General features: G+C 45.4%; 1 protein-coding gene across 4 annotated transcripts in view; it reads right to left on the reverse strand.

Moving 5' to 3' along the window:
- Positions 1-3,209: 3,209 nt before the first annotated feature.
- LOC138503307 (interferon alpha-inducible protein 27-like protein 2A) overlaps positions 3,210-15,635 on the reverse strand; it is a 119,888-nt gene continuing 107,462 nt past the window's right edge. For all 4 annotated transcript variants that reach the window (XM_069622920.1, XM_069622921.1, XM_069622922.1 and 1 more), the window contains one exon: positions 3,210-3,685. The gene's annotated coding sequence lies outside the window, so the exon portion shown is untranslated. The remainder of the gene's footprint in view (positions 3,686-15,635) is intronic.

The raw sequence follows: 15,635 nt of genomic DNA on the forward strand, positions 1-15,635 counted from the left end.
CATGATGTCGAAGTAAAACATACTTTTAACCCAATTATAAAACGAGAGAAGCAAAATCTTCGGAACGACATCAGGCTCTTAAGAAAGGATCCTAACTCCTGTAATAACATACTAATTCAAAAAAGAAAACAGTGTTACCGAAACTGGATGAAATCTTTCAATCTGAGTCGAGTCCAAGCCCAAGCGGAACAGATGTTGAAACTTATTTTGCAAAAAGATAGCCGACATATTTGGGAGATAATTAACACCGGTGGGATTAAACATACTTATGCAATGTCAAATGGTGTAAGTGGAGCAAGCTGGGTGGCGCATTTTACTACCATATTTGATGATTGCAACTGCATTAAGGTCCCCCAACTAGTACTCCCTGATGTAAGATGGAATGTGGCAGACTCAGAGGAAGATATTAAACAGGCAATTCAGAAGCTAAACTCTTCCAGAGCAGTCGGCCCCGATGGTATTTCAAACATGATGCTAAAAAACCACAGCTCTATATGGGCAAATCTGATGAGTATCCTATTCGAAAGAATTGCTCTGGAAAGAGTACTGCCTGATTCTTGGTCCAAGGCGGTGGTTGTTCCAATATTCAAAAAGGGCAATCGGGACGATCCAAACAACTATCGCCCGATTGCCCTTTTGGAAACAATCGGGAAAGTATTTGGGTCCTTTCTTCAGAAACGTCTTGCTCACTGGGCCGAAGAAGTTGCAGCTGTTGATGGACGTCAAACCGGATTCACAAGAGGTGTGGGGGTTGAGCTTAACTTGATGCTCCTGAATTGCCTAAAACTAAACGCATTGAGGCGTAAGAGGAAACTATACATCGCCTTTATAGATCTGAGCCAGGCTTTCGACAGTATAAATCGCAACCTGCTGTGGAAAAAACTTTGTGCTTGGAAATGTCCAAGTGAGCTGCTGGCCCCTCTGATTGCGCTACATTCCAACACATCCATTAGAGTCCGGCTAAACGAGCAAGGCGACTTATCTGATGAGATATTGACAAAACGAGGAGTCAAACAGGGTTGCCCTTTGGCAGCCCAGCTATTTAAGCTCTTTATTTCTGATCTACCTCTAACATTAAGTGAATTAAGAGTATTTCCTCCGTTGGTGAATGGTCATGAACTGAGTTGGGCTGTTTATGCCGACGATATTGTGTTTATGGATTCTACTCCTATTGGACTGCAGCGCCTGCTAAATGAATTCCAGCAGTATTGAATGCAAAATGACCTACGAATTAATATCAACAAATCAAAAATCATCGAGGTGGGTCAAAGTAAATCAAAGAAGCCAGGTAACTTTGAATGGAAGATAAACAATGAACCTCTTGTGATAACTGACAGTATAAGATACTTAGGTGTTCTGTTTAACAACTCAATTCGAGAATGGGAGTGGAGCCAAGACTTGGTGGCCCGGATGAAAATGTTTGCATTACAAGGGGCAAAATTGCATGCAGCTTACGGTAAATTTACTCTAAAGCCGGCTTTATCATTTTACCTTCAAAAGGTAGTTCCCGCAATAACTTTTGGGAGTGAAACATGTTGGAATCTTCCAGAAGACTTGTGGGACAAGCTCGAAGGTAGCTTTTGGCGTAAAGTGTTGAGATTACCAAATAGCTCATCAATTGTGGCAATACGATATGAGCTATGTATTGAGGCCCTATATGGAACTGTTCTGTGGAAATCAATCTCCATGTTCAGGAAAATGCGGATGGAGACGGTAGTAAAACCTTATGAAATACTACACTCTGTTTCTGAACATTCATCTGCATTGTTACTAAAGGAGTGGGAGAAAAAACTACTTCTTGTATTAGAAGATGCTGGAGTTTCTGTAGAGACTGTAATACTTCTCCCCCAAATTGCGAAGAAAAAAATTCGTCACCATAATTGGCTAAGAAATGAAGAACGCCGAAATAAATTGACAACTTCTTTGGACCTTGGAACTGGGCTAAATAAACTTGATGCAATTCCAAAATACTTGGAGAAATTTCCATCACAATACCATCGTAACATGTTCCTGCGGATGAGACTTAATTTATATAAAACTAGGGAGATACAGCTCCTGAGGAATGATCCATTGGTGCAGACGGCAAAATGTAGATTCTGCAAATTTGGCCAAGAATCGGTGAGACATCTAATATTGGATTGTGAAGCCATTACAGCGCAGCGTAGTCTGCATTTAGATCGCTTTGCTCCCTCGTCAGGAAACATGGATTCCTGGTGGTGCTACTTGATCGCAGGTTTTAATACTCTGTTAACCTGCGCAATAATAAACTTTATGGACGCACTACAGTTGAACAACTTGGAATGTAATTAGTGATTTCAGCTAGTGAAGGCTTTGAGGACTTGAGGCACAAATGTAACAAAAAGTTTTTCTTTCTGTTGTAATAAACTAATGTTACTAAAAAAAAAAAAAAAGATCAGATAATGACAAAAAAAACAGAAAATTAAACATAAAAATAAAAGTTAACAAAAAGAACCAGTTAAAATATTGTGCCGCCAAATGGCGCTATAACCGGAGGCTATCAGCCTAAATAGAAATGCTCAACAAGGTTTCAATCCTAAGCCAAATTCTATACATTGACATGAGTATTTTTAGGCTGTAAGAGTTCACGCTGCGATACCAAAACATGAATTCCTCAACAAATGCAATGTCGTGGACATGATTACCATAATGCATGCGATAAGATGCTGACAGAGATGGACAAGCAGTCAGCACATGGCAGGCTGTCTTAGCGATCGCCACATTTTAACACGCCCGACAGTATCTTTCGTTAGAGGGCAGTTGGCAAAAGCATCCTTTGTTGGACAGTACTGGTAGATAGTCTATCCTCAAAAGGAGTATAAAACTTCTGAGTCTGCTGGAAGGGCACAGGTTCATGTAATGCTGGGGGTTCTTAAATGTGTATGACATGTACTGTACAAATTGATACTTTTTTAATTTGCCCAGGTGCACATAATTTTCCAGCCAGTCCCACAGATCTACCCTCTTAGACAAGGCTATTTGTGTTGAATCCCCGGATCCCCTCCATTTGCTGGACCAACACACTTTATGCAAGAGTTGAAGGCCATGATGAGCCTGTGCCAGAATGAGCCCTGAATTTAGACATTTGACCTCACGTTTTGACATATGGCCCTGATGCAAATATGTGCTTTTTTTGTTGTAGCGAGGACATGAAAACACAAATCACATTGTAAATCAACATGGAAAATATATAAATCTTTATGTCAATTTTATTTTATTGCTTAGAGCATGAACATAGCTTAAGATCAGTGGATCACTTTACAAGAGGAGGGTGCCATAATTGTGCTCGGCCTTTTATACAGTAGTGCAGCGATTTTTATTAGTCTGGCATGTATTGTTGAAAGAGACTCATTTTTAGTGTTTTTGAAGGGGTTGGGGGCATTTGGAGCCTTTACCCAGATTGAGTCTTCTCTTTGCGGGCTAGCTTTGACTCCAGAAATTTGATGGTTTTGCTACGTGAGGTGCGAGAGACTCCAGAGGTGTACGTTGGTGTTCCTTTTGAGACTGAATTGTAGGTGATACATGCAGTTTTGAATATGATCTTGGTGGGGAGGGAGAGCCAGTGAAGCATGTTCCATTTTGGAGGAATACAGTTCCATTTTCGGGCACCTGTGATGAAGACGGGCTGCAGCATTGTGGTCTGCTTTGAGGGAGACCAGGTGTGCATCTGGAGGTCCAGTAAGGAAGCAAAAAGAGTACAAGTGAACAAGCAAAACGAGTACAAGAGTACAAGTGAAACTTTATTTTTACACTTCTGAATACAACACTAAAATTATAAGAATGCAAAGTAATGCCATCCTGAAAAAATATTCTCTTTTGGGTTTTACAATTGTACATTTAGAATCTAGACAAACAACAACAGCAATGTTACAACAACAAAATGTGTGACAGTTATAGTTTGATAAAGACTTATTGTCCATGATGTACAAAACCCACAAGCTTACACAGAAACCAGTAGACAACATGAAATAAACTCCTGCCATGCTTGCACAGTGCTGCTGGTTACACAAGCACTCTGAAAGGAAATTGCAGGCTCCACATTGCATGATTTCTGTCATCATTACCCCCAGACACAGCCCCTCTCTGACACCTACCAGCATGACGCAGAGGCACTGAAAGGAGATTCCAGGCAGAACCCTAGGATCAAAGATGCTAAGTCAACCAAATGGCACCTACCGCTGGCCGGGCAATTTTTGTTTTTTTCTTTCTGCATGAGCAGATGGGGTATGGACAGCCTTTTGGGAGGTTAGTGGCTAAAAAACAGAGTCAGACTGAAGCCAGTCAATGGGCCAGTCCCGTCTGAATCTGGAAACTTTACTGGTGCCTCGTTTTATTATTATTTTCTTTGGTTTTATTGTTTAAAGCGTGAACCTAGCTCAAGAGCAGTGGAGCGATGTACAGAGTGTTGGTAGCCAGCATTTGAGCTGGCATCTTTTAACAGTAGCGCAGTACTGTGAGGTCTGTGCGTCGGTATGTGTGTCCATTGGAACTAGTCCTTGGTTAGGTGTTGTTGAAAGAGCCATGTTTTGAGAGATTTTCAAAACGGAAGAATTATGAACGTATTCTGATCCGCCACCCGGATCGAATTCCAGAGGGTGGGTTCATGACAAGAGAAGGATTGTTTCTGGGTCCTCTCTGAAAGAGCCATAATGCTGAGATAGGGTCAAGAGAATGCCAAGATCAAGCAATGTGACAGGCGCAACACTTTGCCCACTGACTTTTCAGAGGCACCAGCATGGCCTGCCAGTTTTCAGAAGAGATTTGCTTATGCTCTGCGCGGGATACTGAGGGAGAGAAGGTGAGGGAGGAGAAAGGATATTTAATTGTTGGTGTATACTACTCCTTCTACCTCTGCAGTGTACGGGAAATCTGAGGGCGTTCTCACATTTAGCCCCTTCAAACCCTCTCAGGCAACCAAGGGAAATGCAAAGTTGCCAGCTCCCAGGGCTGAGTCTGCCAGGAGAACGACTTGAAAAGAAGGTCCTTGAAGAGAGGGGGTAGGATACCCAAGGGTGAGACATGGTATCCCCCGTTTCTAGTCCCGACCTATCCTACCCTCCCTCTACTGTCTTAGGATATTGTTACACATGTCCTGCCGTATCCGAAAACCTTCTGTCAATCATTTACACTCGGAGGAAAGCAAGGGAATATAAAGCCCCATGGCAGCAAACCACTTTTTTCTATGACACTGACTTATCCTCACATCCCCCTATAAACTACTGTGAGACCCAATATTTTCCTTCCTTGGGTACCAAAGTGAAAGAGCCAGAACCAGCAACCTCTTATTTTCATCACCATAATTAGATAACAAAGGGAAGATTTGACACATCCTAACCTAACATTGAGAAGGGGAAGAGAAATATAACAGCAATACCACTTTCCTGTCATAAAGTCATTCCTAGACCGGAGACATGGTAACCCCCGTACTTGACAGTGACCTACCCAATACCCCAGCCTCTATAGGATGTATTAAGACACATAGTACTTGCGTGATATTTGGGGAAAGGAAGAGTGTGATGAAGAAGAGGAAGTCAAGAGGAGAGCAGGCTTCCTATGAGAAACACCACTATGGTACTGGGACGAGGAATATGCAGATCGAGGCACATCAACATCCTCATTGGACCTGTGCCACTAGCAAGGTCAGGCAGTGTCAGGCAATTGACATCACCCATCCCCACGTGTAGCCTATCAAATTCTCAGGTGAATATAAAAAGGGCACACACATTCATCAGTGGGAACGAGTTGGGAGAAGAGCTGTGGAGCCATGGCTGCCCAGGACCAACTGGGGGAAACCAGGACGTTGAGATGCAGAGGATCTGTGTGTGGTAGCACCCTACAACTGCATGGCTAAATACCTGCAACTCCAGCGGCAAGGAAAGGTCCAACAAAGGGAGCCGGAAGGTGTGCTAATCCCTTTTCGCATTGCAAATATAAAGGGCTCATTCTCCTGGGCCAGAACAGGGACCCAGCAGTGTCTGAGGGCAGGTGGTGAGACCCTGACCTCAAATTACAAGGACATTAAATGTGAAATGAAGAAAACACAACGGGTGAGTGAAGCGCAGTGAAAGCCCGGTGTCTTTGAACAAAGCAATACAATATTGCCACTCGGCTGCGTGAAGCGGAAGACGCGTCGGGTGAAATTGACAAAAAGGAACAGAGACATAAAAAGTGTCAAAGTGGTCACGTGTAGGTTTACACATTCTCGAAAGACTCTGCAGGAAAGGAGAACTTTTCTGAGAAAAGGGGAGCTGTGCACAGTCCTGAAGTAGGGGTAAAATAGAGATCCGAAAAGGGGGAGCGGTGAGAAATCGAAGTGGGAGCAACATTCTCAAAATTTATAACAAGGCATTTCAGCAAAGCAAGGAGTGTTGAAAAGCATTGGGATGGCTCCTAGGCAGGAGGATGATCCAGGAGGGCCACCAAGACACCAAAAGACAGACAAGAGAACCCAACCAAAGTAAGGCACCTGGTTGCGCGACCTGTGATGGGTGAACCTTGCGCCCTGACAACTGCGCCACGACCAGTGGAGCCCTAAACTGTAGAAAAGAACTGCATGATTTATCGAAGCTGAAAGTCAAAGGACTTGCTTAAGAAGGAGGAAGGAAGTCCCTCAAGAAACCAAGTGAAGAGTGACATCTTTCCAGCAGAACTTTTGCAAGTTAAACATTTGTGCCTAAAAGGAAGCAATGTTGAACAAGTTGAACATTGGTAATTCGGGGAATAACCAAGAGGGTCTAAGCTTGGGGTGAAGGAAGCCTGACGGGCCCATTGAAGAAGTGAATCCCCACAAGGAAAATGTACTGTGAACTTTTGTCAAGTGAATTCCCGACTTGCTAAATGAATCCTGAGGACCTGTGGAACTTTATAAAGTTGAGTGCCTTGAGCTTGGGGAAGGGAGCTGCAGAAAGGATCCGTTGTCACAGTAACTTTACTTTGCACACGACTGAGTTGGCCAAGTCCCACACACCCTGTTATTCTGTATTCTCTAGAAGTGAGGGCAATCATAGGTTTTGGCACAGACAGTATTTTGCTTTGGACTGACAGACATAGGGCCTCATTACGAGGTTGGAGGTAGCCATGCCGCTATTTGCGGCACGGCTGCCTCCAAACTCGTTCCAACTCCGGCCTGGTGAATGGAGCAATTACCGGTCCATTCCGGGGTTGGAGGGACCGGTAATTCTCCATTCACGAGGGCCATTACCTATTCCCATTTGAGCCCCCATAGGGCTCAATGGGAAGGGGGAAGGCGGCAATAACGGTACCGCAAATTGCGCTACCGTTATTGACCCCGGTGTCCCTTTGCGTGTCCCGTCCTTAACGCCTGCAAAAACCAGTCGTTAAGGAAGAACCCGCAAAGGGAACTCGTAGTAGGGCGGTAAGGGATTACCGGCACTGGTGTCCTTACCGGTGCCGGTAATCCCTTACCGCCCACCTCATAATGAGGCCCATAGACTCTGCTTAGCTTTATTTTCATTAGGGCACATTCCCACCTTAGAGTTAGGGCAAGGCATGTAATGCGGCCACAGTGGCTCTGTTCTGCTATAATGGAAATACCTGGAAGACATGTGGACAGGTTGGATTGTGGTAAACTAAGCTAGCCACCAACTGAATGACTCTGCCTGACCCTAAAATGGTTCCACAAAGTGATGCTCATACACAAAATGTTTGTTGTTCATGTTCAAATATATATTGGAAAGGTTATTACCCAAATTGACCTTTTACAATTGACCTTTTGCACAATTGACCTAATTATAGTTGTCCTAATTGACCTTCTGCACAATTGACCTTTATATTATTTTAGTTATTTTATATATGTATTGGGTTGGTTTTGGATTATAAATAATATAAGGGGATTAGGTGGGGAGTTGCGGGTGTTTTTGTATTGGGTGGTGGGTTGCGGGGGTTTGCCCCGCATATATGTCCTAATTGACCTTCTAAATTAGGTAAATTCTCCTGAGGTCAATTCTCCCGAGGTCAATTGTGAAAAGGTCAATTAGTATACAACCCTGGAAAGTGCTGTTAAAACATGGCAAAATGCACCATTAGTTTAAAAAAAAAGAAAAACATGCCTCTTCTCCCTGATCGATCGGTCTCTGTCACCACTCCAACCTCCAGCTCCAATTTTGAAATGTCACAAGACCCTTTCTTTTAAATCCTGGATGCTTCACTGCCCCATACCTCTCATCCAATTACATGTCTTCCTCCCTCCCTTCCCCTGACAGCCTCCCACAAGTTCCTGCCCCCTCACAAGGCCCTCAAGACCACCCCAGGCCCTGCCAACAACTGCTCTCCCCTGCCCCAGAGGCCAGTCAAAATGTCCTCTGCTCCCAACCTGGGTGAGGTGGGGTAGTTTGGTCACGTGTCTCCTACATGTGTTAATGTTTAGATGATACAAGCTGATGGGTGCATTTGCTTCTGAAAGCGCAAACATGATAAGCAGGTAACACTTAAAAACACTTTTTAAGCTCGAACCTTGCAATGAGATCAGCAGTAATATAGCTCAGCTTCGCAAATGCTCACTGCAGAGAGCTGTGTGCAACCTGCAGTGGCATGTTCCGCTCAGCCTTTAATGTTTGCAAGGTAGATACAGTTTTAGCATTGAAATCAGGAATAATGACAGGTAAAACAGCAGACACCACAGCAAAAAAGGACCTATTGACATATGTTCTTAGCAATTATGCCTTCATCATCTGTAGGACTTTTTATGGCTCTTATAGAATATACACCACATTTTAGCAAAGGACGTTGATCTGAGAATGAACTATACAGATGCAGGATCTGCAGGAGTATCTATGCTAGCAAAGGTCTCAAGGAAAGGAACAAGGTCACTATCTAGAACTCATTGCCTGCTAGATAGCTCAGGAAGTTAGGCAATAGCCCAGACATTTGTGCTCATCATTGTTCACAGTTAAGAATCCCAACCCAGCTCAGTCATTTGCGATCACCAGGGGCTGAAACGTTGACCCCCACAGACTCCTCTGTGACCTCTGGCACTGTCTCTGTGACCCCCTGGTCAAGGATTACTGAGGGAGTGAGAAAACTCAAATACAGTGGGTTCTCAGAGCTCTCTTGATTTTCAAAAATCACCCTCTTAGGTTTGACTTTTTATATTCACAAGGGTGCAGCTGGAGATTAGTGTTGGTCTATATATGGCCAGGCAGACTGGATGCCCTAGACCCAGAGGCCATTTTTAGAGTCAACTTGATTGTTTTATGTTTTGGAGGCCTATCATTGTGTGCTAAAAGTCTCCTTGTTTTGATGTTACTGTTGCCTAGATTTCCCTGTGGCAAAATAAAATTGTTGGTATTATATCATATTTTTATGCTGAGCGCTTCATGTCTGACTAATGATTTGTCCTGCTGGTAAACATTGTACACATAGGTGGTATTACTACGAATTGCAATATTACTCAATTCATCATCCTCACATGGATGAAGGGTTGATTCAGGCCTGCTGAAATATGCACTTGGAAAGTGCATGCTGTCAAATGAGTTGAGATGTGATCTTGCTAAGCTATCCAATTTAAACTCAGCATGCTGTTTAATTAATTGTGCAGTTCAAAAGAAACAATTATTAGGATGTCTACCCACAACCCTCTCCTGTTCCCTTCAATCCGTTTTAAATGAAAAATGTACACTACTTTTATCAGGTTTACAAGATGGCCATAACTTTTTCCTTCTGCTTCTAATCACTGCAATAAGTGTTATGTTAATAGGAAATTCGTCCCACCTAGCCAATGCTTCACCAAAAGTCGTGGTATGCACATTTAAGGAGAACTAGCTGGTAAAATAGCTTAGTGGGTTAAATGATCACTACTGGGATCTATGAGGGTTCTGCCAGTCACATGTTTGAATCCTATCAAGGTCTACTCAACCTTTCATGCTTATGAGGTCAACAAATGAGTATTCATTTTGGTTGCCCGATAACAATTTCATGTAAAGTGCTTTGGAGAAAGCACATTATAAGTAATGGATTATTATTAATATCTAAGCGTTACTTACTATCAATAAATCCAAGCATAGGCTCAGAATAATATCATAGTCTTTAATTAGTGTTACTTTAAAAAGTGTTTCTTTGCTTCCTTGAGATAAGTGTGATTACTTTATACTGGCATGGCTGACGCTGAATTAAACTGCGTTATGAATGCATTCAAACATATATATATATATATATATATATATATATATATATATATATATGGGATACATTACTCACCGTAATCGTATTTCTGATGCTTGTATCTGCTTAGATTCACATGCTGTGCATAGGCCGACATCTAGTGGAAGCTGCGGAGTATTACAGTTTGTTTTTCGAAACTCGAAAATGGGCGTCGACACAGGGCGTGCCAGTAATACTATCCCTAGTGTGACGTCCACTGTACCCAAGATCCCTCACGTGTCTAGGATCCTCAGATTGTATTTTTTCTGACATGAGGTAGCATGAGGAGTAGCGTGAGTACAGATAATCCAAGCAGATAGACAGAAAGGTAAGACTACAAGCAATCATGCGCCTTCTCTCAGAGGGGAGGAAGGGTGGGTCGCATGTGAATCTAAGCAGATACAAGCATCAGAAATACGATTACGGTGAGTAATGTATCCCTTCTGAGGCTTGTGGAATCTGCTTAGATCACATGCTGTGCATAGATTAGCGAGCAGTACCTGAAGAAGGAGGTGGGATGTGAGAAGGGTCATGAGCAATAAGTGTCTTAGAACCGCTTGTCCCACTTGTGTATCTGCCTTGGAATGGGTGTCAATGCAGTAATGCTGAGTAAAAATGTGAATAGAGCTCCAAGTAGCTGCTTTGCAAATGGTGTCAAGGGGTACATTTGCAATGAAAGCCACAGTGGGCCCCAATACCTCTAGTAGAGTGGGCTCTTGGCGTGAAAGGCAGAGTTCTTTCAGAGAGTGAGCAACACAGCTGGATAAAGTTAACAATTCACTTCGAGATGGCACCTTTAGAGACGCGATCCCCCTCTCTGCCTGTAGCTACGGAGACAAACAGTTGATCTGTTTTTCTTAGCGGTCTGGTTTTATTTACATAGTAGAGGACCGCCCTACGCACATCTAGGGTGTGTAGTTTCGCCTCAGCCGAGCTTTGCGGGTCCTGGAAGAAAGCCGGAAGCTTGATGGACTGGTTTACATGGAATATTGATATAAATTTAGGTGAGAACCTAGGGTGTGTGCGTAAAACCAGTTTGTCTTTATGGACAGTAAAGACGGGATCCTGCACTGACAGAGCCTGAATTTCACTGACCCTTCTTATAGAAGTAATAGCTACTAAGAAGGCCGTTTTATAAGTCAGGTGTTTGAGACTGCTTTTATGCATGGGTTCGAAAGGGGGGCCCATGAGCTTGGCTAGCACCACATTAAGATCCCACTCTGGTGGTGGGTTTGAAATAGGAGGGTGAAGTCTCTTTACTCCTTCCATGAAGGCTTTAACTACTGGTACTTTCACCACGAAACCTTGCTATGGGAAGTGGTGTAAGCCGACAGGGCTGCCAGGTGTACTTTCAGTGAGTTAAAAACCAATCCTGCATCTAGCAGGTGGAGCATGTATGTAACAATAGTGGAAGGAGTGCAATCAACCGGGTTGATTTGTCTACTCTGGCACCAGATAACAAACCTCTTCCACTTGTCAAAGTAACAGTGCCTTGTGTTTGGTTTCCTAGATTCCTTTAGGATGTCCATACACCTCTGTGGCAAATTGAGATGTCCAAACTCTATGACCTCAGGAGCCATGCTGCCAGGTTCATTGAGTTGGGTTGTTGGTGCACTGTTTGACCTTGGTGCTGGGACAGTAGGTTGTTCCAGACTGGAAGTTTGATGGGCTCGCACACCGCCATCCTGCGTAGGTGTGGGAACCACGGTTGTCTTGCCCACATGGGAGCAACTAGGACGAGCGTCATCGACTCTCTGTTCATCTTGTTCACCACTTTCCTGATGAGAGGAGTTGGTGGAAAAGGGTACGCAAACATCCCTGACCAGTTCATCCACAGGGCGTTCCCCTGGGAGTCTGGTTGGGGGAACCTGGATGCAAATCCTGGGCATTGTCTGTTTTCGCTTGTGGCGAATAAGTGTATAGTGGGGAAACCCCACTGAGAGAACCCATTCGTGTTCCTCTGGGAGGGAGTCTCTGCTCAGAGCATCCGCTAGGGAATTGAGCTCCCCTGGAACATGTTGTGATGACAGGAAGATGTTCCGTCTGAGTGCCCATATCCAGATTTTCTGGGCAAGCTTGGACAGATTTGGCGAGCGAGTCCCTCCTTGCTTGTTCAGGTAGAACATGGCTGTTGTGCTGTCCGTCCGGATTTGCACTGACAGGTTTAGTAGGTGGTGCTTGAACGCCTGAAGCGCTCTAAATACTGCCAGAAGCTCTAGCAGGTTGATGTGGTTCTTGGCCACTGAGTGAGACTAGAGACCCTGAGCTGTGTGGTGGAGATGGTGAGCGCCCCACCCCGTCAGACATGCATCTGTAGTGACTACTGCCTGTACTTCGGGATCGTAAAAGGGTTTCCCCTGTGCGAGATTCTCTCTTGTCCACCAGTGAAGGCGTTGTACCAGTGTTGGCGAAACGACCACTAGATCGTCCCACTGACCACTTGCCTGAGACCACTGTTTCGCCAACCATTCCTGCATGGGACACATGCGCAGGCGCGCGTGGGGGACCAGGTAAATACATGATGCCATCATGCCCAGTAAACGCATTGCTTTGCGTACCGTTATTTGTTCACCGGACTGATAATGCAGAATTTGCAGTAGTATATTCTGAATTCTTTCTTCTGAAGGAAAGGTGAACGCCTCTTGAGTTTCTAGGATTGCTCCTAGGAACTGTTTGGAGGTGCTTGGCACCAGGCTTGACTTTTTCTCATTGATTGAGAAGCCTTACTCATGGAGGAGGTTGATAGTCCTTTGAATGTTTGTCCTGCAAATTCCTGGGGTTTCCCCCGTTATGAGCCAGTCGTCCTGGTAAGGGTACACCAGGATTGCCTCCCTGCGTAGGTGTGCAGCCGCCACCGCCAGTACCTTGGTGAATACCCTTGGTGCCGAAGCTATCCCGAAGGGAAGTACCTTGAATCGGTAGTGTCGACTGTCCGCCTTGAAGCGCAAGTACTTTCTGTGCGCTGGGAACATGGAAATATGAAAATAAGCATCTTTCATATCCAAGGTTGCCATGTAATCCCCCTTTTTTAGGAGGGGGATTACCTCTTGTAGCGTGGTCATACGAAACTTTTGGGGCTTGACATGCTTGTTGGCAGGCCGTAAGTCCAATACTGGGCGCATTGTCAAATCTTTCTTTGGCACAAGGAAGTAAGTTGAATAAATACCCTTGTTTACCTGGTGTCCCGGGACGAGTTCTATCGCATCCTTTTCTAGCAGAATGGCGATCTCCTTGAGGAGAATCTTCTGATGTTCTAAAGAGTGTACTCTTTGTCGTGGAGGATGGTTCCGGGGACGCTGCAGTAGTTCTATACAATATCCTGTGGATACTGTTGACAGCACCCATCTGTCTGATGTGATCCCTTCCCAAGCCTGGGTGAAGTTGGAAATGTGTCCCTCTACTGGGGTTGTGTGAGAAGGGACCCTGAACTGAGCGTCACTGCTTTGGTGGAGGCGTGCCGCCTCCCTTGCTGGGGCTGCCTCTGCCTTTACCACGACCTCTCCTATTACCCCTGCCGTAACCCTGGGTAGACTGTTGGTTGTTGTTCCACTGTGTACCGTGCCCCTGGGAATAGTTAGATCCTCTCTGGGAATTTTGGCCGCGTGGGCGACGAAAATTACTATTCCCTCTCTGGTTAGGGGGTTTTTTGGTTAACTGGCCAAGGGACTTGAGTGTTTCGTATTCGTCCTTGGCATTCTTCAGTGCGTCTTAGACCGCCTTACCAAACAGAACGGTTTCCACTGGTTTGTCCAACAATGATGCCTGGGTTTCTGCCTTAAAACCAGACTGCCGTAACCATGCATGTCTTTTGATAACAGTGCCTTCTGCTATCAATCTGCCTGCGTTGTCCGCGGCATCGAAGGTTGCTTTCAAAATGCAACCAGACACGGTTCTACCCTCTGCGGAAATCCGAGCTAACTGGCCCTTTAAAGGTTCAGGAGCAGAGGCTATGAGTGCCGCGACTTCTTCCCACTGATGGCAGTTGTAGCTGACCAACAGGGTGGTGGAGTTTGCAATCCTTGCTTGATAGGCGGACGTTGAGGCTACTTTCCTGCCGAAACCGTATAGTTTTTTGCTCTCCTAGTCGGGAGGAGCTTCGGACGATGACAAGGGTGTTCCAGCCCTCTTACGAGTGTTAGTGACAACTAGGGAGTCTGGCTTCAGATGTCCTCTTATATAGAGAGGGTCAGACTGGGCCGCCCTGAAAAGTTTTTCAACCCTGGGATTGACTGCTCTGGTGAGGTTCGGGTCCACCAGGGACGGGTCTATTCTCTGCTGAATGGACTTAAGGATAGGGATGGTCTGGGCAACAGGCCTCCTTTCTCCCACTAACTCTTCTGCGAAGTCCCTCTCCTCCTGGACACCGTGGGTGTCAATATGGAAATGTTCTGCTGCGCGTGCGAGAACCTCGTTTAGGAGGGGTTGGTTATCGACCGGGGAGTCGGTAACCGGGGCTTCATTCTCTACTGGGGAATCTACTCTGTATGTTTCCGGGTCTTCCTCTTCCTGGTCCTCATCATCCCCATAGTAGCCCGTCCCGGTTTGCTCTTCTACCATGCCAAATTCTTGGTCCTCACCAAAGGAAGCCTCTCCTTGATACAGTGAGTATGGTCTTGAGTAAGGTTGTACCTCGAAGGGGTCTGACCTCATCGGTGTTTCAAACCGGGGCTTTTTACTCGGGGGGGATAGGATCATTAGAGCCTGAGGGTGTCGCCCCTTGTGGATCATACGAGAGGAAATGTTCTGGATTTTTATCATAAAAATCAGCCAAAGAAGACATCCTTAACATGGCCCTATCTATGTCTTCACTCGACCATTTTTTGGAACTGGGAATGACTCTCTCAGCAAGTCTATGGGATTTATCTTGAGTAGATTTGCTGGTTTTAGACATATCAGCAGACCTGGTTTTGTCTGTCTGTTTAGGGGGAGTGGTGTGTTTTACAGGTGTGGAAGAGTGCAAAGGCTGCTTCTTCTGCTGTTTTCCCCCCTCCCCGTGAGTGGAAAAATGTTTCCCCGGTCCTTTAGTGGCTCCGGAGGTTTTCAACGCCTGGTGGATCGGGGGTGGGGTCCCTGTCCTTCGAGCGTGGGGCCTCGCTGATATTAACTGCGTGCTCCGACTCCTGGAGCGTGGCCTGGGAGTGGAAGTTGTCTTCCGACGATCGAACTTCTGTTAGCCTAGGGAGCGAGGCACTCTTGGCAAGAGTGGATGATTGCCTGGAGTCATGCGGCGATCTTGATCGAGAGCGCCCAGAGGACACCGAATTGGACCGTTCTGTTTGTGCCTCTTTCCGAGAACTCGACGTCGTCGAGTCTCGGTTGGTCTTCGTGTGTTTAGTGTGTGTAGTGTGTGAAGCGCTTGTGTCGCCGGGGGTCTTCCCCATAGCCGCCCTGCCGGACGACCTTCCGAGGTTGGGGACTTGCGCTCGGCTGTCTTTCAACGCCGTAATGCCCTCGCCGTC

The sequence above is a fragment of the Ambystoma mexicanum genome, chromosome 11 (assembly GCF_040938575.1).
Source record: "Ambystoma mexicanum isolate Mex_15411 chromosome 11, UKY_AmexF1_1, whole genome shotgun sequence".
NCBI lineage: Eukaryota > Metazoa > Chordata > Amphibia > Caudata > Ambystomatidae > Ambystoma > Ambystoma mexicanum.